Genomic DNA, 26,531 nt, shown 5'->3' on the forward strand with positions numbered 1-26,531 from the left:
CACACACGTAACGAAACTCGAAAAACTCCTCGCGTTCAACTCATTTGATCACTTTAACAGATATAAATTTAAAAAAATAACCAGTGACAATCACAACATTCTACGTGAAAATTCTTCTAATTGATATTATGCTTATGTCCACTCCGCACATTTTTGTGTATTTAGGACTTGTTATACTGAGGCAGTACTATTTCACAAGAATTTCAAAAGTGGACATAAGCATAATATAACTAATTAAAGACAAGAAGCGCTTAATAACCTTCTAATTGATGACTATTAGTGTTATTTGTTCGACTTTAAAATTATCGAGTTAAACAAATCGTAAAAAACATGATTTTTATCCCAGAACTTATATTAAATTTGAAGCCATGTCTTACGTTTTTCCATGCAGCTGTGACACTATCCATCCGTATTTTGGATACGGCTGAATTTTCTTTTTCTCCCGCAGTTTTGACTGCATTGTCCTCTCTTTCTTGAAGGAGGAGAAAATCCTAAATTAAAATTTCAAAAATGTTAGTATCTTGAATGAAAGTTTGTACACAAGCTCGAGATGAACTAGGAAATTAAGTCGGTTTTTAACTCCTCCAGAATCGACTACGAGCGACTGAAAAACTCCAGAATAGCCGATTTATCTCTAAATACTTAATCTATTGATTAAATGTGACATTAAGTGTTTAAGTTGATTTTCAAATTTTTTCAAGATAGAACCATTCGCCCTATGTTGGTAAAACTTGTGCTGAATAATTGTATGTTACAAGTTCTCGCACATTAACCAAGTGAGTTATTAAAACAGTGAACAAGCCGAAAAACCAAGACACCAATTTTTCACTCTTGGAACTGCTGAAGAGTAGTGAAAATGTCAGCCTATCATTCTGAGGAATATGGGATTGATCGCAGGCAAGCCAGTCTCCGATAATTCATTTATGAAATACTCTATTGAAAAGAACCCATCATATACAGGGTGGACCAACGAAAACGAAACGGCAGAGTTATCATGTTCATCCAAGCAAATCGCTCAGACAGGTCGATTTTATTTTCAAGGGAGACATCTTTTGAAATAAAGTTTTTGCGATTCTGAATACAACAGACCACAAAAAAATTTAAAAACGCATTTATTTTTATTAACTAAACAAACATTTATTTCAAATAAAGTAACAAACATAAGAAAGAGTTATCAAGTATTCAATAAATGTTCGAATTGATCACCACTAGCCTCCATACAATAATACAAATTGTACTCAAAACGGTTTCTTACACTTCGGAATGTTTCGGGTGTTATTTGACAACACTCGTCTATAATTCTTTGTCGTAATTCTTCAAGAGATCCTGGTTCGGTTGCATAGATCTTACTTTTTAAATGTCCCCAAAGAAAAAAATCAAGAGGACTAAGATCTGCGGATCTAGCGGGCCATTCTAAAAAACCTCTACGTCCGATCCAATACCCAGAAAAAGCCGTGTTCAAAAACTATGTAACCGGTCTTGCATAATGGGGGCCTCCATTTTGTTGAAAAGTAAGGCGATCTTCTAAGTATCGGTCGTCATGTTCGACGATATCAACAAGTAATGGACGTACAGTACAGTACAGTACAACACTTTCAAGTAAATCTAAATAACTTTCTCCCATTTGATTACCTAGGAAAATGGAGCCAAGTAGTCGATCTCCAAAGATTCCGGCTCACACATTTAGCCTTTGCGGAGTTTGGCTATGAACTTCATGAAATATGCTTGGTTTATTATCTGACCAATATCGACAATTGTGACGATTAACTGTTAAGTTTAAAAAAAAACTATTATTAATTTTCTTCCTTGCATATGCGATCTAGCTTAAAAGATTTTCTTAATGTTTGTTAATAGTTTGTGTTACTTTTTTCCGAAATAAATGTTTGTTTAGTTAATAAAAAATAAATGAGTTTTTAAAATTTTTTGTTGTCTGTTGTATTCAGAATCGCAAAAATTTTATTGCAAAAGATGTCCCCCTTGAGAATAAAATCGACCTGTTTGAGCGATGTGCTTGGACGAACACGATAACTCTGCCGTTTCGTTTTCGTTGGCCCACCCTGTATAAGCTTCATGCTATGGGCTTGACCAAACTCGTATGGGCATAAATAGCGCATTTAAAAACCGATACAAGAAACAGAGTTTAAGGAAGAAAAAACAAAAACATATAACAGTGATTCTGTCTCATTTGAAAAAATCTAATCGTCTTCAACGTAGTCAGATAATATTTCTTAAATAAAATAATTTCAGTCAACTTTCTTTCGATTACTGCGTGCTTTTCAGTTAAGAATTTTTGCATACAATGCAAGTTGACTTCGCTGTGTTATATTATTCTTATTATATTCAATGAATTTCATTCGTTGCTTATTTATGAGAATTGTTTCCAGAAAGTTCATTAAATCTTGAATATTCTCCATTCTAAAAAGTATTTAATTATATTTTTTGGTTTTTCTAAAATAAAATTCAGCAAACAATAACATTAAAAGAAATTAGATCATCACGTGGCATTCGTTAATCTTAAATGATTCAAACTTGTTCACAGAATACATTTTCATGATACATGGTGACCACGTATCATGATATCGTATCGTTTCTATCTACCACGTACGTGGTAGATAGAAACGATTTCATATACAAACGGAATCCTAATTTCAGGATTTATTCAGACAATCTTAATACATAAAAACTTTTACAGTTTTGAGTTAAAAACATTTTGGGATTGTTGTATAATTTAACACAATATTTTCTATTTAGTAACCTTTCTTATCTAGGCAGGTTTTCAATTTATTCAGATTTCGTTATGGACAAGTTTTAATATTTGATATCTTTATCCACAATATTAATAATTATATGTTGATATCTTCAAATTATTTCTGAATTAGTATTTCAGTAATAAAATATGAAAAGAATAATTCTAAAATTGTTCATTACCTGTATTCTCTTTAACGAAACCAAAATTTCTGCAACGAAACCCACTGCTTGAGAAAAGAGAGTAACAATGTTGCTGCAGATATACATTGAAAAAGTCATTGTGACGAATATAATTTCGGCATTTAATTGTCCTCCATTTAAAAAGAATGCGAGATACGTGAGGAGAATGAATAATTTCGATATAGGATACGCCAATATGTACGATATTCCGCTTGCATATAAAAACATTCGAATTTTTTTTATTTCCTTCCTGCAAATTTAAACAATTAAATTGTACTACTTGTAAACCTCTGAAAGTAATTACGTAAAGGTCAACACATTAGCGTGTCTAAATTACAATAAAACCCGTGTAAACCGGAATCAGATGGTGTCAAATATTTTTTCCAGTTTGGGATGTTTATGTTCTGAATAGGGTATACTTTTTATAACAGAAACATGCTTCTGAAACATTTTTCCTCTTAGAAAGATATTTGTATTATTTTGGTTACGATTTGCACAGGTTTTACAGAATTTTATTGCACTTACTCTCTTATTTTTTTTATTAATGCAGCATACGGCAATTCCCAGGTGTACATCTTGATTAATCTCATATCAGCAATCATGTCGTTCAACAGATTCAATCTTTCATCTGCTAATACAGCTGCTTGTAATCTATTATGCAATTATATTTAAATATATACTGTCATGAAATTATATAAAATTAAATTCTGAATATATATTTCATATCTAAAGACATTGTTACTTTAAAGCGAAGACCTTCATTTATGTATCACTAAATATTACAAAAATTTTGTTTATGCTATTTCAATAACTTTTTACACTACACTTTCCTGCAAAAACAAGCACAATATGCTAATTCTCAAATAAAGAGTGAATGTGTAAGTTTTTTGTATGGAATTTTTTGTATACATTCAGTGTGAAAGCAAACATTAAAACACGAGTGAAGTGCACATTACCTCTGTTCGAAGTATACAAATGAAATTATACGTGAAAACTTGTGTTTTATTCTGTTCTTTGATAATTCAATTATGAACATGACAGTAAAATTCTAAAATAAGCAGTTTGTTTGCTATGTCCCAAAGAAGTCATTTCGATGATGGTCAAAGATGGCTGGCGAGCCGTGGGTTGGTTAGAATCCGGTCAACCTATTGAAAAAGCTGCTCAATTTTGCAGAGTCTGCCATTCTGTAATTTCTTTTGTGCACCCAATTTCAAATTACTCGAACAGTAAGAAGAACGCCGGCTCGAGTCGCTCTCGAGTTAGAACATCTTCTGATGACTGCTACTTAGTATTATCGGTCAGTTGCAATGGGGAGGCAACACACCTTCATTAAGGAGAAATTGCATGCACATGATTTTTATGCGCTGAAAGCCAAATATTTCTGTTTCTTCTTTTTCAGGCAGAGAGAACGGATTACACTGACTTCAGGAATACGTCACTTTGAGTATACACAATGCTCCAATCGTGTATACTCGATGTGACGTATACTTGATATTATTATTATTATTATGTTAGGTTTAGTGAGTTATACCCAGTATTATACTGGTGGCTGTGTACTATGCCAGACGAATCAAGGCATAGCAATCAAAACAAAATTAAAATAAAATAACTGTGTCAGTGTTAATGTCTGTATTCAGGAATTTCCTAACAATGTGGCATGTATTCAATATAGTGGCTTTCTGTAGTGTGATGTATGTATTTATATTCAATTCTAATGTTCCCAGGCATTTCTGTAGTGTGTGTGGTATCACACCTGTGCAGGACAGAACGACAGGTACAATAAGCACCCTATCCATCCTCCACAGATGTCTCATTTCCTGGGTGAGTTCTGTGTACTTGCTAATTTTTTCAGTGCATGAGTTTTGTATATTCTGAGTGTTTGGAATGGATATGTCTATAATGTATGTGATTTTATTGTGTTTGTCAATGAGTGTGATGTCTGGTCTGTTGTGGTAAATTGTTTTATCTGTGATTATGGCTCTGTCGTAGTACATTTTGTGCGTGTTGCTTTTCAATACTGTCTGTGGAATGTATTTGTAGTATGGTTTGTGGATGTCTGCTAATTTGTGTTTCTTTGCAAGCTCTTGGTGTATTATATTTGCTACTTGATTATGTCTGTGTAAATAATCTGTCTGTGCCAAGAGCTTGCAACCAGAGGTGATGTGTTGTATAGTTTCTGGCATGATGTGACATTTTCTGCATGTGTCATTTGTGAGTGTTGCATCTTTGAGTATGTGTTTTCTGTAGTTTTTAATATTTATGACCAGGATCGGGTCATAAATGCTAAAAACTACAGAAAACACATACTCAAAGATGCAACACTCACAAATGACACATGCAGAAAATGTCACATCATGCCAGAAACTATGTATGACAATGATGAATCCTTCCGTCTCCCCATAGAGGCATCCCCGAGCTAACCAGCTGTTTGACGCAGTTTTGTCAACAAAATCGTGGGCCATGTCATAAGGATGCCTTCCATAAAGTGCCTTTTGAGCCCACGATTGCTTAACGGTGTCTGCATTTTATATGTTGTGTCATGTCCGTATGATGTGAGTGTAAGTTTAATGGTGTGTTATTCGAGTCTGCCACAGTTACTGCTTTATATAACTGTAATGTTTCTTGCTTTTTGTAGAAAAACTCTCGCAGTGACTGTATTTGTTTGTAATGAAGGTTAACTATGTCTATCATGCCATGTCCACCATCTTTATGTGGAACGATTAATCTTTCTGTGGCAGATTCAGGATGATGATGTTTATGCTTAGTAAGTGTTGTTCTTGGTTTTCTTTGGAGTTGCTCAAGATCTGTGTGAGTCCAATGTATAATTCCAAAAGAATATGCGAGTACTGGGATGGCATATGTGTTTATTGTATTAATTGTGTGTTTTGCATTTAACTGTGTTACAAGAATAGTGTTTAACCTACTTCGGCATTTTTAAATTAAACTTTGCTTTATTTGTGTATGTTCTGTTAGTTTGGCTTGTTGGAAACCTAAATACTGTAGAACTCGCTCTCTTCCATGGATTCAATAATGTTTCCATTTCAAGTGCAAAATCTTCTTTCTTCAGGATTCCTTTTTCTATGTGAAGTGTTTTGCATTTATCTAGGCGAAATTCCATTTGTATGTCCTTGGTGTATGAATGTGTGATTTGTAGGAGTTGATGAAGTTGTTTTTGTGTGGATGCATAAAGTTTTATGTCATCCATGTACATGAGATGTGACAGTGTATAGTGTATTGTTTTTTCATGCCTGATATTGTAGCCATATTGTGTGTTGTTTAACATGTTGGATAATGGGTTCAAGGATAGGCAGAACCAGAGAGGACTCAAGGAATCTCTTTGAAAAATTCCTCGCATAATAAAAATTGGGTTTGTTTGTATGAAATGATATGGAATAGTTTGTGTTATGAAACCTGAGATGTAATGTTGTTCTCCTGTGCTGCATAGTGTTATGGAAGAATGCAGTGAGTGATGGATGTATTTTGTACAGGTGTAGTAGCCAACTGTGTGGAACGCTGTCGAATGCTTTTCTGTAGTCTATATGTGCCATGTGTATGTTTCTGTGTTGTTTGTGTGCTTGCCGCAGAATGACTAAATTTACAAGTAACTGTTCTTTGCATCTCCTGTGATTTTTACGGCAACCTTTTTGTTCTTCCGTAAGAATGTTTTGTTTTTCAACATGTTTGTATATTTAGTTTGCGATACAGGATGCCAATAATTCGTAGAGTGTTGGAAGACATGTAATTGGTCTGTATTGTGTGGGGTCTGTGGTATCGTTGTTTTTAGGTTTCATGTAGGTGATGACCTGAGTAAGTATATAATGTAATGTACAGTACCTATAATGTAATAATCTTAATCTTCACTATCGTTTTACATTTTGCTAGAGCAACGCTGGGCTTATCTAGTAGTTTACAGATAATACTACAATTTCTCTTTAGTATAAAAAATACAAATTGATTAATAAATAAAATATTAAAAGGAAAATATAAACATACATTAATAAGCCTGGATGAAAAATTTATGTATACGTCCATGAAATTTAGAATGATCCTGTATAGCTTAAGTAAGTGTAATATACTCGGACATATCATAGAGTTAATAGCATTTGTTTTTAAATAAAAACCAGGGCTGTGGAGTTGGAGTCGTGAAGTTTTGGTATTTTAGTCGGAGTCGGAGTCGTCAAAAATCCCTCCGACTCCGACTCCTTTTTACTTTTTCAACTTGTTATGTATATAAAAAACAAAAAGTATTTGAATCGTGTCACATTTGATTCTCCGAGTTTTTTGCAAATCTATACGTTTGGAAATCCTATAAACTCAAAAAATGTCAAATAAAGGGAAAAATTCGCGCATCCACGCGCGTATGTTGGCGTCTAATTTGTTTAATTTCTTTATTCTGTTCCGAACTAGTAAACAATATCTCAGAATGAGTAAAGTTTAAGAAACAAAATTTAACACAGTAGCGTGTGTATAAAGGGCATTCATGCTATTAAATTTTGTTTCTTTTTAAAGGTCGACAGGGTAGAGACATAGAAGGAGTCATGTGTCATATCTCCAGTGTGGTCAGACTTAATGAATATTTTACTCGTTATTAGCATTCACAATCTTATAATATAATCGAGATGGGTCAATAATAATAATACTGTAATAATAATAATGATAAGATCAGAGTTCAAACGATTAAGAGTTGAAATTTGGTACACAGTTAGGATACATCATAAGAATGTACACGAAAAAGGAATTTTTTGAAATTCCTCTCACAGGGGGAGAAGAAGAGGGTTAAAAATTACCCTGAAGAACTCCATTTCTACTGTACTATTTTAGATACAGTATTTTGCATTTTTGTGAAAAATCGAACATACTTTTAGATCCATCTAAAAATTGTCTATTAGTCTCAGAACAGAGAGGACCTAATTCTTGCACTCAGTGTAATGGGTAAAATTGGCTATAATCTAAATATCTTAATCTTCGTTATCGTTACTTTTTGCATGAGCAACATCTGGCTCATCTGCTAGGTTTTTTTTTTTTTTATAAAAGAAGATGATATTTATTATGCACTGGAAAAAATAAATCACATTGACCACTCTTTAAGTTTGGATGTTAAAACGGCAATACTGCACTATCCAGACATTATCCAAAATATTAATACAACATTGATTGTCACAGCATTGCTACCAACCAAGTTTCAGTAGAGCATTTATTTTTCGCTCTTAAACTTATTAAATATGATTTAAAAGCTTCAGCATTTAATGAAGTGATTTTAATAGAAGTGATTTTTTTGTAAGGAGTAATTCAGATTATAACAGAGATGAAAAATAATAAATTAATCAACGTGGCAAAATAAGCAATTTTTTTTTTTACCAGTCTAAATGTTATATTTCTCATTCTTGATCTAGTTTAATGTATCTGTATACTTATAGGCCCTATATTACCCAATATACTCGTATATTATGTACAATATTTTTATTAAAGAAATTTGTTTGTATAAGAATGTAGTTACTATGTTAATTCATACATGCTTACTAAATACCAATGCCATCATCAAACAAGTCAATAAATGTGAACTTATATATTCAGTAGATGTGTCAAATTTGAATGTTTAATTAATTTTTTAAAATCGTTTTATTTTGTATTTTTTTAAAAATAACCAGAATCGTCATCATTATTACTTTCTCGGCTGTTATACAGTATAGGCCTATAACAGCGGAAAAGAATGACGATTAGTCAAAAAATGACTTTCTCAGATTTTTACTCTTTTGACTCGGGAAGCCTCGAAATGTAGAGAAGTACAAATGGATGTTAGAATGTGTAACAACCGATTTAGTTCAACTATTTTCAAGCTTAATAACTCCTGTGTTAAACCATCTGACTCCGATTCAAAATCGTGCTTCCCATGCAGTCTAACATTCGTACACACAGAAAAAAAATCCGAATCTTTTGCATATCTGGACATTTCGAGGTGCTCTGAGCTCAGAAATGCAAAAATTTGGGATGCGATCATTTTTTGACCGATCGCTACACTTTTCCTCTGTTATATATAACAGCCAGAAATGTAAAAATTATCCTATTGACTCATTACTTAGAGGAATATTTTAGTTTTGGAATAAAAAAAGTTTCTACGTTCTATCTTTATTAGAACTATATATATTGATGCTAATATTCTGATGACATCAGAATTTTCGGGCTTACTTTCTTAACAAGTCCGCCTCTGGTCGGAGTCGGAGTCGAATCGTAAGAAAAAATCGGAGTCGTGTAAAAATCTACCGACTCCACAGCCCTGATAAAAACTATTTCAAATATTTCACCGTTTTATACAGATAAGGTGATTTATCAATGGTATTAGTTTTTGGAACAAAGTTAGCAGAAATTAGTGTGTCAAGTATAGAGGAAAAAATAGCAAACTTAAAAGGTATAATATTTTTGCTAGAATGTTGATGATGATTTAAAAATTTCGGTATTACGATTAGAACAATAGAAGAATTCACCAACTGCATGATCGAAATATACAGTTTACAAGTAAAAAAGAAAACAAAAAATAATTAATTATTTGGATGTTACAATTAAGAAATCAGAAAAAGGAATTCAATTTAGTAAGTACGAAAATATCTGTAATGTAAATAAAATAACTATAATTATAAATCTTACTGCGCTATAAACATCAAAAGAACTATGCTCATAATGAAAATACAACACTTAAAGATGCGGAAGGTGCAGCTGCATAGGAAATATCTACCAAATCGATAACCTGAAAGAATTTTGAAAAATTCCCATAATTATTATCTAACTAACTAGACATAATATTGAAACCGAAAAACCAACTAAAAGGTATTTTGTTTTTCCGCTTATAAAAGGAATATATATAAAAATATAAACATTTTAATAATTTATCCTTCTTAATCACACCAATTCAAAGCAATAGGCTATTAAAGTTATGTTCCTAAACTACAACAAAAAGAAAAAAAGACGAACTTAAGATTTTGGGAGTAGTATATAAAATCAATTTTACATGCACCGAACCAAACTGCTACATCGAAAAAACAAAACGAAAGTTAGAAAATAGAATTAAAGAACACGAGACATCTGTAAGATTGAAAAATACAGATTCGCAGTGGTTTCAGCGCTAGAAAATACAATTGTAAAATTGATAAAAATCAATATAAAGATATTACATAAAGAAAGTAATTTGATTAAAGGAAGAATTAAATAATATTATAGTATAATGAAATATGAAAATAATATTAATTTAAATAAAGGAATAACTCTGGATGCATTAAGAGATAAGATAGCATCATCAGGTGATTGACGTAAATGCACTGAAGAAGCCTAGACTAAAGACGAAATGCATTTGGAGAATGATTTAAGGCTGTAAATCAATTTACTTATTGTGAATTATTATAAGACGCAGTTTCTTTTGTTCACAAAGTTGCTACAGTTTAGTGTTTCAAGACATTTATTCACTAATTTGCTTTTGTAAATTTGAAACTTTGTGTTTATTGCTAAAGATGACGAGTGTACTAGAGTGATAATGTTCGCCTCATTCACTCTTACGATTGAGCTTTCTGCTTGAGCCATCTTAGACAATGCCATAAAATTTAGTCCTCTCTCGACGTCTGGTTTCAGGTTTTATTTGTTTAAGGCAACGCGATATTTGGACGATCTGCTCGGAGAAACGCCTCCCGGAGGTCTTTCATGAAAAACTGACCTTATTTCAATATTTCTAACCTTGAAGAAAACAAGGAAAACTTCATGTAAACAGCCCGTAAGCAAAGTACGAACGATACTTTAGTATTATAATTACAATAATAATAAATAATTAATTGTACAGTGAAAACATTAAGCATTCTACAACAGTGATGCAAATTAAAACAACATTTAATATCTTTACAGAATTATCTTTATTTTCTTATCAGACCAACTCTAGCCTGAATCATGCAGATATAAGCGCAAACGTTTTCCATGCTTTAATTTTATAGCAGCACACTCTGCTATACTTTTGATTTGTTCTTGGATGGTCTGTTAATATCAAGTTAAAAAAAAAAATAGAATCTTACAAGAACTTTAATTAACACATTGTTGATCCAAATAGGCATTCGCCATGATTCGTGTGCGTGTAATACAGTAGAGAGTCGAAAATCGGAATCAATTGGGGACTGGGGTTGTTCAGATTAGGGATTTGTTCCGATTATGGTCTATGTACGAAAAAATATATTAACCTGTCAATATAAAAACATAAAAATTATACTTTAGAAGTAAATCTAGTATCAAAAACGTTCGATTCAGCACGACACAGTGCGACTGAAAATCGTTCCGATTACCGGCGATTCCGATTACCGGGGTTCCGATTAACGACTCTCTACTGTATTTCTTTTCCAAACATACTTTATGTATAATTTTACACAAATTACTCACATCTCAAAAATAAAAAGCCTGTTTTCAAATATATTTTTTCGCTTATACAAACAACTATTTTAATGTTTGGTTTTTTGAAATCCTCTGGTCTTTCTAATCATAATATAGCCATAATGGATTCGGTAAGATCCATAATGGCTTGTCTGCATATGCTAACCTTCATCTAGTATTTTTGTATCATGAGAAATTCTTGGGTTGTTCGAATGGATTCGAACCGTGGCATCCCCGATCATTCTGATAACACGTTGACCATCATTTCTAATATCAGCTAATGTACTGTACAATAGATATCAGTTAAGTACATAACATTTTATGTATGTTAAATACATCAATTCCATTTCTATTCATAATTATTAAATAATGAATAATTTCTTTACTTTATTTACAGATAATTTACAATTACATAATTTAAAATAATAATTACCTCAATTTTGAATATAGTTTACTCAAAGCAATTTGTATAGGAAAATAGAGAAATATGACTAAGAATCCAATTAGAATAGTCCATTCATAATATTTCCACAACATGACTATCGAAGTAATGATGAAAAATGGCGACGTAAATAAAAGTGATAAGGAGATAACTTTCTGTAATAAATAGAAATGTTATACCTAATAACTATTCATTTGATAAAAATAAATATAAATTTCAATATAATTATTTTTGAAATCATAAAATAGCCTATATCATGAACGTATTAAGTTATGCATGTACTACTTTTGTTTTTACAGTACAAGATCGTAATATTGGCACCTACAGTACAAGGGTGTTGAAGATTATTGAAAATGGCAAGTTACTGGGTTTGTGTATTTTCGAAAAATTCTTAAGTTTTGTGTGTTCTCAATGTGGCAGATGGTACATTTTGTATGCGCGCATTTTGTTGCATTTTTGAATCGATTATCTCCACTGTTTTATCACTGTAAAGATTACAGAGAGCATGTCCATATAGTTTCAAAAATGATCGAAAACCTTGTAAAACTTAAACGAATATGTTCTTGCATACAATCCATATTTATATTCCAGGCATACAGTACATACTGCACTGTCCCACACTTTTTGTTCTACTCGCTAAGGGTTATTCTTTTATAAATGTAAATAATTTCAGAAATAATGTCATAACGAAAATTGCCCCGTTACAAAGGCAATCTTCTGACAATATATAACGTTTAGATAATAGCGTATGTATCTAGACAAATTTACACAAGACTTCTTAGGACCTGTGATAATGCAGGAAAAAATGTGTTGGATTGAAATTTTTACATAGTTTGATGAATGTACGAGGAATTACATTATGTATATATTTCCTTTAAATTTTGTATAATTCCTAATCCATGTAATCTTAGCTATGTTTTTTGGTATTATTTTCATTTTCTTTTATGGTATTTAGAAACAAAACTAGTCTGATTATAATTTTTCTATACATTTTGTATAGCTCCAGATAATTGGTAACCTTTCAGTGTGCACTTTCTACATAAGGCTCGGTAGTGAGACACCGTCAATTAAGCGAGCGATCGGCTTAACACAGATAACATTACTATACTACAATCAGAACAATTTCTGTCTATCCCAATTCACATTATATTAAAAAACTAAAGGTATACGCCTCACCCGAACGAAGTCTGAGTATCGTCGTCATCGTTGTTTTTTCCCAACCCGAGTGTCAAATTTCATCTAGCTTCGTTCATTCGTTCTAGAGATATTGACTTTTATCCATATTTTTTACTTCAGTGAAAAAAGGTACGTTTTTCGAAATGCCCACGGGGGCGCACTGGTCATTATGTATATCGTTTTAATTTTATTTTTTTTATGACAATTATAACAAAATATTGAATCTATTCAGATCATATGAGAGATATTAAATGATATTCGAACTCTGGATTACAGGTTAGAAAAGTACAGCTCCTTCTCTGGAACTGGTCGAAGTACGAAACTATTCCGATCAAATGGTTTCTCGGAATTGCTTAGTTTGTTGGACTAGACGGTTCCATGGAATCATTATGTTCTGTCGGAATTGCTTTTGGACTCGACGGTTTCTGATTGGTTCTGAACACATATAATAGTGTATCCGTCGCTGTGTTCTACCGAAAAGGTCGATCGTCACCAAATTGTTCTTGTTTATTCTTTGGGACTTTTACGAAAATATGGGAAGTCCCGGACATGTTTGAACCGTCACAAACTTTGCGAAACTCTGTTGATTTAGAGAAATATTTAATTCTGTAAAAAGGCAAGAAGAAAAATGTGTAGTCAGAAACCCCTTATTCATATTAAAACGGCGACGTAGACTCGTAAATCGTAAAAGGAATGTTGTTCATTTCCGATTAAAACATCGAATTCAGTTTCGAGTTTAACACTTCCGCGTTTCAGGTGGGAGTCCCGTTACACTTAGTAACGAGAAACAGCCACTCGAAAAGCGTGGATGAAAGAAAAAATTTGGAATCGTGCCTTCTGATTTCCGTTCAATGTTTGTCAAAAATAGCACCTTACAACTTTTTGAACTCAGACTAAGTCTGTTTATTTGATGACTATTTACAATATATACACAGCAATATTTCTTGCTTGCTTCTCACAAAGCACTCTCACAGTCAGGCTTGTTTTTCGATCGCCTGTAGATTACAAACAGATTCTTGAAGACAATTTAGCGGCATCAGCAAGAAAAATAGGGTTTGAAAATAAATTTGTTATTTGACAAGATAATGGTCCCAAACATACAGGATTGCTTCTCAGAATATATTTCAATGAAAATGATATCAATGTTTTTGAATGGCCACCGCAGTCACCAGACTTAAGAACAAAGATGCTTTCCTAGATAATATCTATGTTTCTTTACTATGGCCCCAAGTATTTTTACGTATTTTATAGGAAAAACTGTGTTAATGTAAATAAAGTGATTTTTACTTTTCGTATAGATGGCCAATCATTTCAATAAATTGTAAAACAATTAAAAATTCCTAAGTAGACAGTGTAGAGAAGGCCTGACCAACCCGCGGCCCGTCACACTTTTGTGGCCCTCTAAGCGATATTATATATCTATTATGACTTTTGTTTCCCGTTATGTGTATACCAAAACAATTAAATAAATGAAAATTTGCATGTGTCATTGTTATAATGCGCAAGTATGAGTACGAACTCTTGGTATAACAATAAAATCTTATTAATTTTGTATTTGTTTTACTTTTTTAAAAGCATGTTTGCCTAAATTGTGGCCCACCGTAATGTTACGCGTGGTCAAAGTGACTCGCGAAACAATTTTGGTTGGCCAGACCTGTTCTACAGATTTTGTATCGTTTAAAAAAATTAATGATAGTGGTCTGCGGAATTCAAAATTGTGAGTTTAGTGGTCCATTAGGTCAGAAAGGTTGCCAACTGCTGGTATAGAGCATTGTTTCAAAATATCAAGAAACTGGTAAAATTTATGTACAAAAATCAACTGAATGGCCAAGAACTATAATAAAAACAGATCACAAGCATCATCGTAAAATTAATTTTAAAAATCGAGGTGCATCATTTGCTGAATTAGTGAACGAATAGAAAAAAGTTACTACAAAGGAAGTAACAAAGGAAACTAGAATCCATCTGTAGAATCTTGGCTACAGTTTCTATCAGGTAAGAAAATGATACTATTTTTATAAAACAATAGTCACATGTGATCTCTTTACGTAGACAAAAGCGAATATCTCTTCTCACAAAAACACAAATAAAAGAGCGATTGAAATGGGCCAAAGAGCACAACTGCCAGATACAGCAACAATGAAAGCAGGTTGTTTATAATTATCACGCGAAGTTTGAAGTCTGCATTAGAAGCAATTAGAAAAATTGAAGTCATCAGAAAACGAGAAGATGCATTCAATCATTACTGTCTATTGCGCAGTGTAAAAGTCACAGCAAGCAGTATAGTGAGGGGTTGCATGTTTGACAAGATGTGAGAAATTATCTTTTTAATTAACAAATGGGATCAGTGAATGCAGCAAAATACTTACAAATTCTTGACTAAAATCTGCTACCATCATTAAAAATTTACAATATCACGGACATATTATTTTCCAACAGAATAGTGCAGTTGCCACACTTTTAAAACCATTAACCCTTGGCTGCCCCAACGTAACATGAAAACATTAAAATGCTCGTCTAGCAGCCCTAACTTTTCCTTATAGAGAATATGTGGTGTAGAATTAAAAACGTGTTAAGAAAGTCCTTATGAAAGTGGGAATGGTTTAATCAAAAAGTCAAGAAACTTTGGAGTGAAATTACTCGAAATAAGGGTCAGGCTCTTGTTGACACAATAAACGATCGTATGAAGGCTGTTGTATAAGCCAATTGTAAAAATAGTTACTTATATTCAAAGTTTAGCGATATAAAATAATTATAAGTACAAAAAAATTTTTTTATCGATATTACTGAGGATATATTAAAAAGACTTTTTGTCCGAGGGGTTTTTGTCGAGATTGTATAATACACAGGAGAAATATACGGGTTCACGCAGTATACATTAATCAAACAGGTTGTTTAGAAATTTAGTTTTAACTTACATTTTGAAATTTGCCGACATCGTTTGCTAGAAGATTTACCATTTGTCCCACATTCGATCTTTCCAGAGACGAAGGACTTAACCTAATTGCCTGCAAATGAAAGTTTTATATAGACTAAATATTTTCAGGAAATTATATCATCATTAAATAAAAAAAAAGTACGAATATAATTCTTAGTAAAGTTCTCAGACGAACTAATTGATTAAATTTTCTAACAATAAAAACTTGTCTAAGATGAAAATCATCATCAATTTCCTTTGATATTTTGCAGTTAATATCCTTGCAGTTGGATTAAAACTTATATCGTTCTCCCCTTGTGATTTTGGAATTTCCATCTGGAATTCAATACAAAAGCTTTGCTTTTCCTATTGCTATTCATCTTTATTCCTGACATTATACAAGAACGATTCAAACAACCCAGATAAAATACTTATGTTTTCAAATACAAGAAGGTAAGCATCCGGTAAAAAATGCGAATATACAGTTCACAAAAATTATTCGTAAAAACGTAAAGAATTTTTCGCTCGCGGGTATAGGACGACCTGGGATTTTAAAGCTGTGATAAATGAATAAATCCCTCGTGATATATGCGAGTAAATACGGTATATAGATATAAAAAACCGACTGTATTAACATTTATAGATATTGTAAAACTATGAATCAATGCTATATGAAGATAATAAGAACGTTAAACAAAATCGTACTCAGCAAAACGGAGAAAATCAAGTAACTAACACCCTATTTGTTGCTGAGGGAGTTTAATAAAAACAAAATAAGAACAATTATAAGAACAATAATAAAAACAATTCCTCAAAATGATACATTAAAACAAATTTCGAAAAACGCAACTAATTTTGTATTTAATTTGCTTTTCTTTCTAAAACCAAATCTATCTTTACGTTTGAGATGTAATTAAATACTACAGTTCAATTCTATAGACTTATTCAGAGCCGTTAAACATTGCATAAAAGGCAGAATTCGGTTAAGACAAATTGTAATATTGTTAATGTTTTTATTTCTATTAGAAGTTTTGCTTAATTTTACTACAGTAATAAAAATAATTACTGTAGTAAAAGTAAGCAAACAAATACAGGAAGTGCAATACTGTGGATCGTATTAATTCAATTTAAATAAAATTCTTCAGTTTCTTGCATTTCAGTTGTCGATAAAGTTTTTGCAACTTATTGTTTACCAAAAAAGGAGATATCACTGTAGGAACAAAACAAAAAGCAACGAAATATCTAAGTTCACATTTAACAAAAACTTAAAGAGCATCATGAATGAAATTGAAGATCGTAAAGAAACAGAACTAGTATTGAGAATAGCATCTACCATTTATAGACTTCTTAGAAATAAAAAAAAGTCAAATAAAGAAGCGCAAGCAGGAGTTTATAGAATTCCATACGAAAACGAACAGTTGGGAATCAAGAACGAATAATCCGATTCACAAGGAAAATCTCAAAGTACACCTTAAACAACATAAACACAACATCAAAATAGGACAGTGTTACATGGTGTTTTCCATCATGGCTCAAGTGGAACGCTCAATTGCAAAATGGGAGGAGTCCAACATTATAAAACCGTTGCATTCACTATCCTTAGCGATGAGTACAGAAAATTTATAAAACACAGAAGCAAGATGATGGACGGGTGTTTGAACGATAGGGAGTATGTAAGATTATCATCAGCTTCTATGTTGATTGTAATCTCTCATTTTTTTTCTCCACTATGTGTACATGGTGGAGCAAATACATGGTGGAGCAAAAACTAAAGCGTATCAATTTATAGATTGCCCTTCGTTCAAACGAAACAATATTACATTTTCAAACATGGCTTCACTTTATATATTAAAACATTTTTTGTAATTATATTTTATCTTTATGTTCTACTTTTATTATTAATATGATTTGATTTTCTGTAACGTTTGTCTTTTAAAAATTGTTTGGTGTTTTTTTATTCCTAGTTAAATTTATTATATTTGAAATTACGTTAGAATTTTATATTCTAACGACAAAATGTAATATAACGCGTGAGGGTGGTTTGTAGAAAAAGCCGAAAACCTTAATGATTATTAAACGTTTTCCTTGGCAAAATAAGGGTTTGTATATAGTTTATATAAACTACGATTTTATTTCTTGACAATATATTTCAAATTACTTTAAAAAGTAAAAATACAGAACTATCAATTGCTGAAACAATTCTTTTACAAATAGTTTGCATTTGTGTTTAATTTCTTCGATCCACTTCATAAAAATATACTAACGTAAAAAGAATATAAATCTAATGCGTATAACACATTATATTTGCTACTCACCTTTCTATATATAAGAGTGCAGAAAGCTATCCTTAACTTCATTGCATATAATTCAGTTATAAAAGCACTAATATTATATACACATAAATAAATTGCAAGTAGAATAAAAAATCCCGCAACTGTAGCATAGACGTTGTATTGATTCCATTCCTGTCTGTTCTCAAAATAATTTATCATTAATCCTACGAAGTATGCTTGGCCTGCAACTAACGCTGTCATCTGCAGATTAACACAAATATCAATTATTTTAATTATTTTAGTACATCCTTGACGTCTTTCAAACTAGTTGTCATAATACCTGAATGAGCACAAGTAATATTATTAATAAGTATTTCCAACTAACAAAACGTAATAAAGCTTTCAGTATGCTCGAATTCTTCTTCTGTAATTCCTGGTTCCATTCTCTGAAAAGAAATTGCAATTAAACCTAAAAATTAAATACAATATTTCAATCAACATGTTATTCTAGAATTTTTGTAAAGTTATGAATTAATGTAATGCTCTTAAAACAATTATTTTATTTTGAAAATGCAGTCAAAGGTTATTCACGTGAATATCTATTACTAACCGGTCATGCTAATATTCTGCTATTCGGAATGTATTTAGACACATGATGCGCTAAAAATCTGTAGTCACATTCTAAACAAAAATGAAGAGTTCTTCTATATACGTTACTGCACTACAGAAGGGAATGTAACGTTAAAACAGTATAGCCATGTAATGTTTCATTCTAAGATTGATACGTGAGTAAATAGCATGCCTAAACAGATCACAGATTTGGAGCAGCATGTGTTGTTTACAGAATGCACAGTAATGTCTGCAGGAAACGTGGCGTTGAACTTATTGAATTTTGTATTTATTACTAAATATAACAATATTTTTGCGTTTTCAACACCTAGACTCCCCTGTAAGTAAGGACGCAACAGATTAAAGAACGTCTACTAGATTTAGAAACTTTTAAATCTAAAATCAACATTCTTCTAATTTATACCTTTTCAGTATGTAAATATAAATTCCATAGCATTTTAATTGATATAAGTGAAAATTTGTTTTTAATACTTACTAATCAATTTGATAAATGATTTTATTGTTACTTTTCTAATACGCAAGTTGGATTAATACGAATTTCGCAAAATTTATTATCATATTGTTTGTTTCATAAGCAGTTCAGTAAGCAAAACATGTCGATTAATGTGTGCATGTAGACATTTATCAATTTACTAGCAGATAAGACGCGCTGCCAGGGCAAAAAATAAAAACAACAACGATTAAAACGAAAACAACATAAATAGTTTAGTTATTTTTCATACTAATGTCACATTTTATTTACTTGACCAATAAAATTGCAAATATATGTTAATTTTGTTTCTAATGTGAAATTCAACGTACTATACCATTCACAGCCGAATATCAAATGGCAATTTGGAAACCAATCAGGGTTCGCGAAAAAATGACCAAATATTTAAACTCGGCATCCTCGTAAACCAGATAAAACATAATTTGTGCTCGCCGGCAACTTTTTCTTATGTAATTTTGCTATTCGAATGGAACCATACCACTGTTGCAGACAGAATGAACTGCAGCAGAAGGAAGTTAAAGTTAATTAGACCAGAAATAGTCATTGACCACTTCCCGGGAGAGAGGATGGTGAACGGCAACTAATTAATACTGTTTTACCATTATTGTTTGAAAAGTGATCCGTGTTAGACAGGTTGTGATGATCTCCTCTTCTTCCAAGTTGTTTACTGTAACGCCCGTAATACTTCACATAAGACTTGCTTAAATTGCTCTTAAGAGACGAAAAAGTGTTCAAGTTAGTATTAACTGAATGGATTTAAAAAGTACCCGTTACAGCCCCAAAAGTTACGATTTATAACTCCGAGTATATACTCGGAGTATAAATCGTAACTTTCAAAAAAAGAAAAAAAAATCTAAGAATATTTACCGTATTTTACGGACTATAAGACGCACATTTTTCTTCGAAAAATTGCCTCCAAAATTCAGATGCGTCTTATAGTCCGTAGTGTCTTATAGGTATTTTTTTACAAAAATTGCTTAAAAATTAAGGTGCGTCTTATAGTCCGTAAAATACGGTATTTTAACTTTTTCGGCAACATTTAGTGGCGCCATCGTTACGATATTTTATTTTAAAAACTTTTTATATTTTTAATTATTACAAAAAAAGGCAAAGAGCTTAATTTGGAAGGTAGCGACAGGATTTATAAAAAATTTTAATGTTAATAACGAGTAAAATCGTCATTAAATCCGACTCTATTGAAGATATATACATAACCTCCTTTATCTCCTTATTCCCTCAAACTTTAACTGTCAAAATTTAACTGCATGAGCTTTATTAACAAACAAACCGCCCTGCAAAATTTCAGTAATATTCAACAGAACGCACAGGGGTTATTAAGCTTCAAATAGAGTGAACAAAATTGTGCCACATATACTAAAATCCAGACATAGAGAAATTACCTCTGAATTATTTTCTCGACGTTTTAGTGTCCTATGTTCAAAAGTAAAAACTTGGGGAGTCACGTTTTTGAGCGATCGCTATCTTTTACTTCTGTTATATCCAACAACCGGAAAAGTAACGAGAAAAACTCAAAGTCTATCGATTTAAATGGCTCCAAACCAGGCCAGTTTTGTCCCAGGCTAATTGAATTTGCTACTAAATTTTATATACGTTTGAAATGTTTAATTTATGTCTTCTACCGGTCTTTACTTATTAATATTATTTATGCAAAATAATAATAAAACAACTGTAATTCTTCATGAAAATTCAAAATTATTAAGATTTCTCACACAAAAAACACATCTTACTTAAATATACAAAAGTAAGTCAGAAGTTTATTGCAATGTTCTTATAATCGTTATTATGAATTAATGTGAAACGCCTTTTTACATCATTTTTTTAACTTAATTCTTTTGAATGTTTTCAACATAAGTGCTTCATGTATTGACACATGAATCTATGCAGAAATGAAAGTTTCTTGCTGGGAACAAATGCGAAGTTTGTTCCACATTTCCAACAAGAGTTACGTCAAGACGATATTCTTTTGAATTTTAGTTACGAGTTTAGCCACGTGGCACCTGTGAAACGTCAGCATTTTTTCATTCGGAAACTCCGTGTGTTGTGTTCAACTCGAAAATTCACAGAGCATGTTCTTCAGATTGAAAAGTTAGAAAATCAAGAATTTTTTCTTATCTTTTGGTAATTTTAATCTATTAGTTATAAAACTTATTATTAAATTGAATATTTTTTATTTACAGTGACACCTCGGTTTTTGTCGATAATCCGTCCGAAAAAAATCGTCGAAATCCAAAACCGAGGCAATTATTTCCATATGAATCAATGTAAATCCAATTACATCGTTCTAGACACTCTGTAATACATACCAAAAACACATTTTATATAAAATAAATTTATTTTTTAATACTAAAAACAATAATAATTTAATATAAAATGAATATTAAACACTAATATAATGAATAACTGAACATTTAACATGGCATTCGAAGGCTGCTAGCTCTGGATAGTTCAGAATATCTTGGAAATATTCTTTCCATTTTTTGGAACTTCCTATTTGTTGGCTAAGAGTCTCCCGCATGCATCCTTGATGACTAGAGATTTTGGTCGATATGTGTTGTATAGAGTCTAAATGTCTCTGAAGAAATCTCTCACTTTCTGCTTCTTATGATTATTCTCTGCTTCTTCAATCAAATCTGTGAGAAATTTCCTTTTCTGCTGTCTAATAGTCTTCTTAGAATGTTTTGATGCCTCATCATATTAGTTTTTGATGTGTAGGTCTTCTTGGTTGTCCAGTCAATTCATTCTTGCTTTCTTTTTTTGATTTTCCAGTTCTTCACATGTTCTGTTAAACCATGGTTTTCTTGGTCTGTATTCTCTAGGTAAGGTTTTATGGCTATTTCTAAGATGAATGTGCGTATTGCTTTCCAGGCTTGGTCCATTTCCATCTCCTTTATTGTATTCAATTCTAGAGCCTTTCCTATTTCTTCCTGGTATTGTCGCTTAGTATCATTAGCTTTAAGTTTATGTACAGTACATCGTATGAAAAACGATAGTTTTGCTTGTCCTTCGTCATTACCTGGAGTTTCACTTTCATGTTGGCTCTCAGCAGGAAATGATCTGTTCTTGCTTCTGCTCCTCTGAAACTACGTATGTTTTGTATGCTATTACGATATCTCCGGTTAATGAGTATATGATCTATTTGGTTCGTAGTTTTGCCATCTGGAAATATCCATGTTTGTTTGTGAATATCTTTTCTAGGGAAATTAGAACTATGGATTATCAGATCTCTAGTGCTGGCTAAATTGATAAGTCGCTCTCCATTATCATTGATTGTTTCATACAGGCTCTCCTTTGCTATGGTGGATTGGAAGCACCGTGTTTTGCTATTTTAGCATTAAGGTCCTCAAGAAGCATCACTATGTCATGCATTGGAACCCCTGCCATTGTGTTCTCCAGCTCCTCAAAGAATTCATCTTTATATGGTTTTGCCACTACTGTAGTGAAAACCATATTAGTATCAGGCACAATTTATTTATCTATGACAAAAGTACTTTTGTCATACAGAATATCTACAGTTATTACTTTTTCACTGAATAATATAATACAGTAATACCTCCGTTTTTGTCGACTACTCAGAGTGAAGTTCAGGTCATCATATAAAATCTCCACAATCACAAAGCTGCAGAGACTGAAAATATCGAACCCGAGCTCATCAAATATTGTGGATAGCAGCATGCGAAGATAATCCATAATCTGATTCTGCAGATCTGGAGACAGGAAAAAAGAATGCCGATGAAATGGAAGGAAGCAGGCATAATCCCCATCCATAAGAAAGGAAATAAAATGGAGTGTGAAAACTACAGGTGAATCTCCCTACTCCAAGTGTATGTCACCTGGGGTAGGGAGATTCACAAGATCCGATCAGGATGATAATTTGATCGATCTTAACAAATAGAGAATTGTTTATCGTTTAATTTTAAATTAAATAAATGAATTTCAATAAGCATAGACTGTTAGTTCGAAGTAAAAAATATTATGGTAGAAATATATTTATTGATGCAATTAAGACAGTCGGTAAAAAAATATTACAAATATTAGGAAGTCAAGCCGAATTTGTTGTTGAGGATAAGACGAAGCAATTTGTAAAAAATAAACTTGGGAGTATTTTATCTAAAAATTAGCAACTGTTGAAAATAGAGTAAGAAATATTTTATCTAAGCAAAGTTTATATGGAACAGGATTAAATAAATTTTTACATCAATAAATGGAAAATATTTGAGATTTAACTCTTCCAAATTATTACAACAATGAAATTGAAAGTTTTGAACACAAACAGCATAGAGAAGACAAAGTTACAGTCGATGAAAAGGAGTCAGCGAAATATGAATTTAATATTAAAGATTTAAATGATATGATTTTATTTTCTAGCGGTTATATCTGTCCAGAATTGAAAATTACAAAGCAAGATAATTCTTCGATTGAAAATGATAATGTAACATTAGTAAATACAGGAAATGTGTTCTTAAAATTAGAATTACACATTGGAAAGACATTCAGTGAAAGAATTGAATTTCCCTCATTGGTTCATCATATTAATGGTCTTATAAACTTTACAAAAGATTATTCTACTTCTGAAGCAACTAATATGTGGTTTTTCATTGATACCTCAGAATTTCCAGATAAACAAATTTTAATATTTGACAGATCTGATGATCAAGATCTTGGAACTAGAGCAAAAATGGAGAATTTTCTAAAAGGATTGAAGAAAAATGCAAATTATAACGAAGGATTTACAGAAAGATGGATATTAACTAAAAATAGCAACAAGATCAAATTGTGGATTCCAATTAAACGGATGTTTGGATTTTTCAATAACTTTAGGAAAATAATAACAAACATTGATGTTAGATTTGTATTTTGAAGAAATTCGAATAATGATATGATATATGCTAACGTTGACAATCCAAATTATAAAGTTATAATATCAGACATTTCGCTTTGATTACCACATATTAAGCTATATCCTAAACACCAAGTTCATTTTAATAGTCTATCTCTAAATCCCTCATATGATATAGAAATTAATTGGTGTTCTGTTAGATTAATTAAAAGCAATGTTCAAAATGGCTCTAGCAGTAGAATAATTGCGAATACGACCACAAATGAAATTAAAAATATTTTTGTAATCCCATAATATCAAGAAAAGGAAAACGATCAGAATCAAAATAACATGATATTCGATAACTTAGATATTATGAGAAGCTGGTTAAGAAATAATAACGATAAATATCCAACAGTAAATTATAATGTTAGTTCTAAACACGGAGAATTAGATTATTCGAGATATTATTCAGATTTCTTAACAGCAGGATTAAATACAAATAGCACAGAATCTGGTTGTTTAATGAGTTATACAAACTATGGGGGACTTTATCCTATAATTCATTTCGATGTTTCTAATCATCCCTCTTATAATAATGTTGATAATCTGAAAGTTGAACTCTTTTGGCAATTGAGAGAAACACCCGCTAAATCGTATAGATTTTATTTCGTTTCAGTCGAAAAAAGATAAGGATTTATGAATATGTACAAGACTTTTGAAACTATTAAAACTTTAAAGTAAATAAATTGTTTGGTTTCCTTTTGGTCAATATTATAATGAAGTAAAAGAAGGTCTTCGTGGTCCTCCAGGCAATGCAAAATAAGATCTTAAAATATTGTTAGAATCCAATGAATGAAAACGATGCTGCAACTAAGGAATATATTGATAATAAATTAGATATAATCGGTGAATTAAATAGTGATTTTCAAGCATTGCTAAAGAAAATGCTAATAAATTAAAAATAATAGAAGATCATATACCGTATTTTACGGACTATAAGACGCACTTTTTTCTTCGAAAAATTGCCTCCAAAATTTAGGTGCGTCTTATAGTCCGTAGCATCTTATAGGTATTTTTTTAAAAAATTGCTTAAAAATTAAGGTGCGTCTTATAGTTCGTAAAATACGGTAACTGATAAAACTGATTTACAAAACAATATTAATGATTTAGATTTAAGCGTTAATAATTTCATAAAGAAACGAGTAAAAGACTTCAGGAATTAGCTAGTAAATGTCTGTCTGAAATTACATAATGGTGCTTTCAGTGCAAAAACATAAGAATTGGTAATGTTGATGATCTAACGGAAAACAAAAATGTTGTGAATAAACGATATTTAGAGAATAATGCTTTAACTATAAAAGACGATGTGTTTGACGCGAAAAATAAAAAAATAATAAACTTATCACAACCTACATTTGACTTTGATGCTGCTACAAAATTTTATGTAGATACTTCAAGTAACCTTTCATTCATATTAAGGGGTTTTTTGTATTTATGTGAATCTAGGATTCCTCTTTATGGTTCAGATTTTATTTAACTTTAGGTGATTTTCCTATTAATGATAGTGATAGAATAAATTACAATTTAAAATACATATTTGAACCTAATGGATTCATTCGTAAAATTTATTTTGCAAGCGATTATGTATTATCTAGTATATCTGTGGGTACATTTATCAATGATAAATTAGTATTTTCTTTTATAAAACAGAAAGGAGAAACTTATATTATGATAAATGAAACTGTTTCTTTCTGTTTCAGATATAATTACAATTAAAAATACAGGAAAAATCCGTATTATGAGGAAGCAGATGACGAAAAAATCTTTAGATGTGATATTTCATTATTTATAAATCATTGTCTTCTAAACACTATAAAGTGCAGACACTCGAACAATTGGCAATCTTCATCTTAAGTTTATTTCAGTCGATACATGCACCTGTGTTTTGTGCAAGTTTCGGGCTTATTAAGGCCCCTCCTCAGCCAACTAAAATACATAATACATACAAATTAAATATACAATATATAAAACCTTATTTACAGTTGTTTGAAACGTACCTTGAGATCACAAATTTAAGAGGTTTTCTTTAAAAATCTTTAGGTAATTTTACATTTTTACATAACAAGTAGTCTGTTTTAGAGTCTGCCTAGTTATATGATAAAAAGACTGGCTAATTTTCTCGTTCGTCAACGAATTGTATGGATATATATAGCATATCATCAGGCATTCTATAATTTCCAATTACATCTATTTTCCGTGATGCTGTATGTGTAGATTTTTCGACGCTTTTCACAACATGACCGATAAAGCTACAATTACAGGTACAGTACAATTCAATAATAGCAGTTAGTTTCCGCGTTAGTCGACGAAATTCTTACAGATATTCGAGACTTTTGATTCGTTCTTACAGATATTCGAGACTTTTGATTCGTTCTTAC

The 26,531-nt window shown here is 31.5% G+C and overlaps 1 pseudogene; it reads right to left on the reverse strand.

The window, feature by feature from the left end:
* LOC136982321 (ATP-binding cassette sub-family C member 4-like) overlaps positions 1–26,531 on the reverse strand; it is an 82,330-nt pseudogene that overhangs the window by 42,762 nt on the left and 13,037 nt on the right.

The sequence above is a fragment of the Centruroides vittatus genome, unplaced genomic scaffold (genome assembly GCF_030686945.1).
Source record: "Centruroides vittatus isolate TY-2023 unplaced genomic scaffold, ASM3068694v2 contig_82, whole genome shotgun sequence".
NCBI classification, from domain to species: domain Eukaryota; kingdom Metazoa; phylum Arthropoda; class Arachnida; order Scorpiones; family Buthidae; genus Centruroides; species Centruroides vittatus.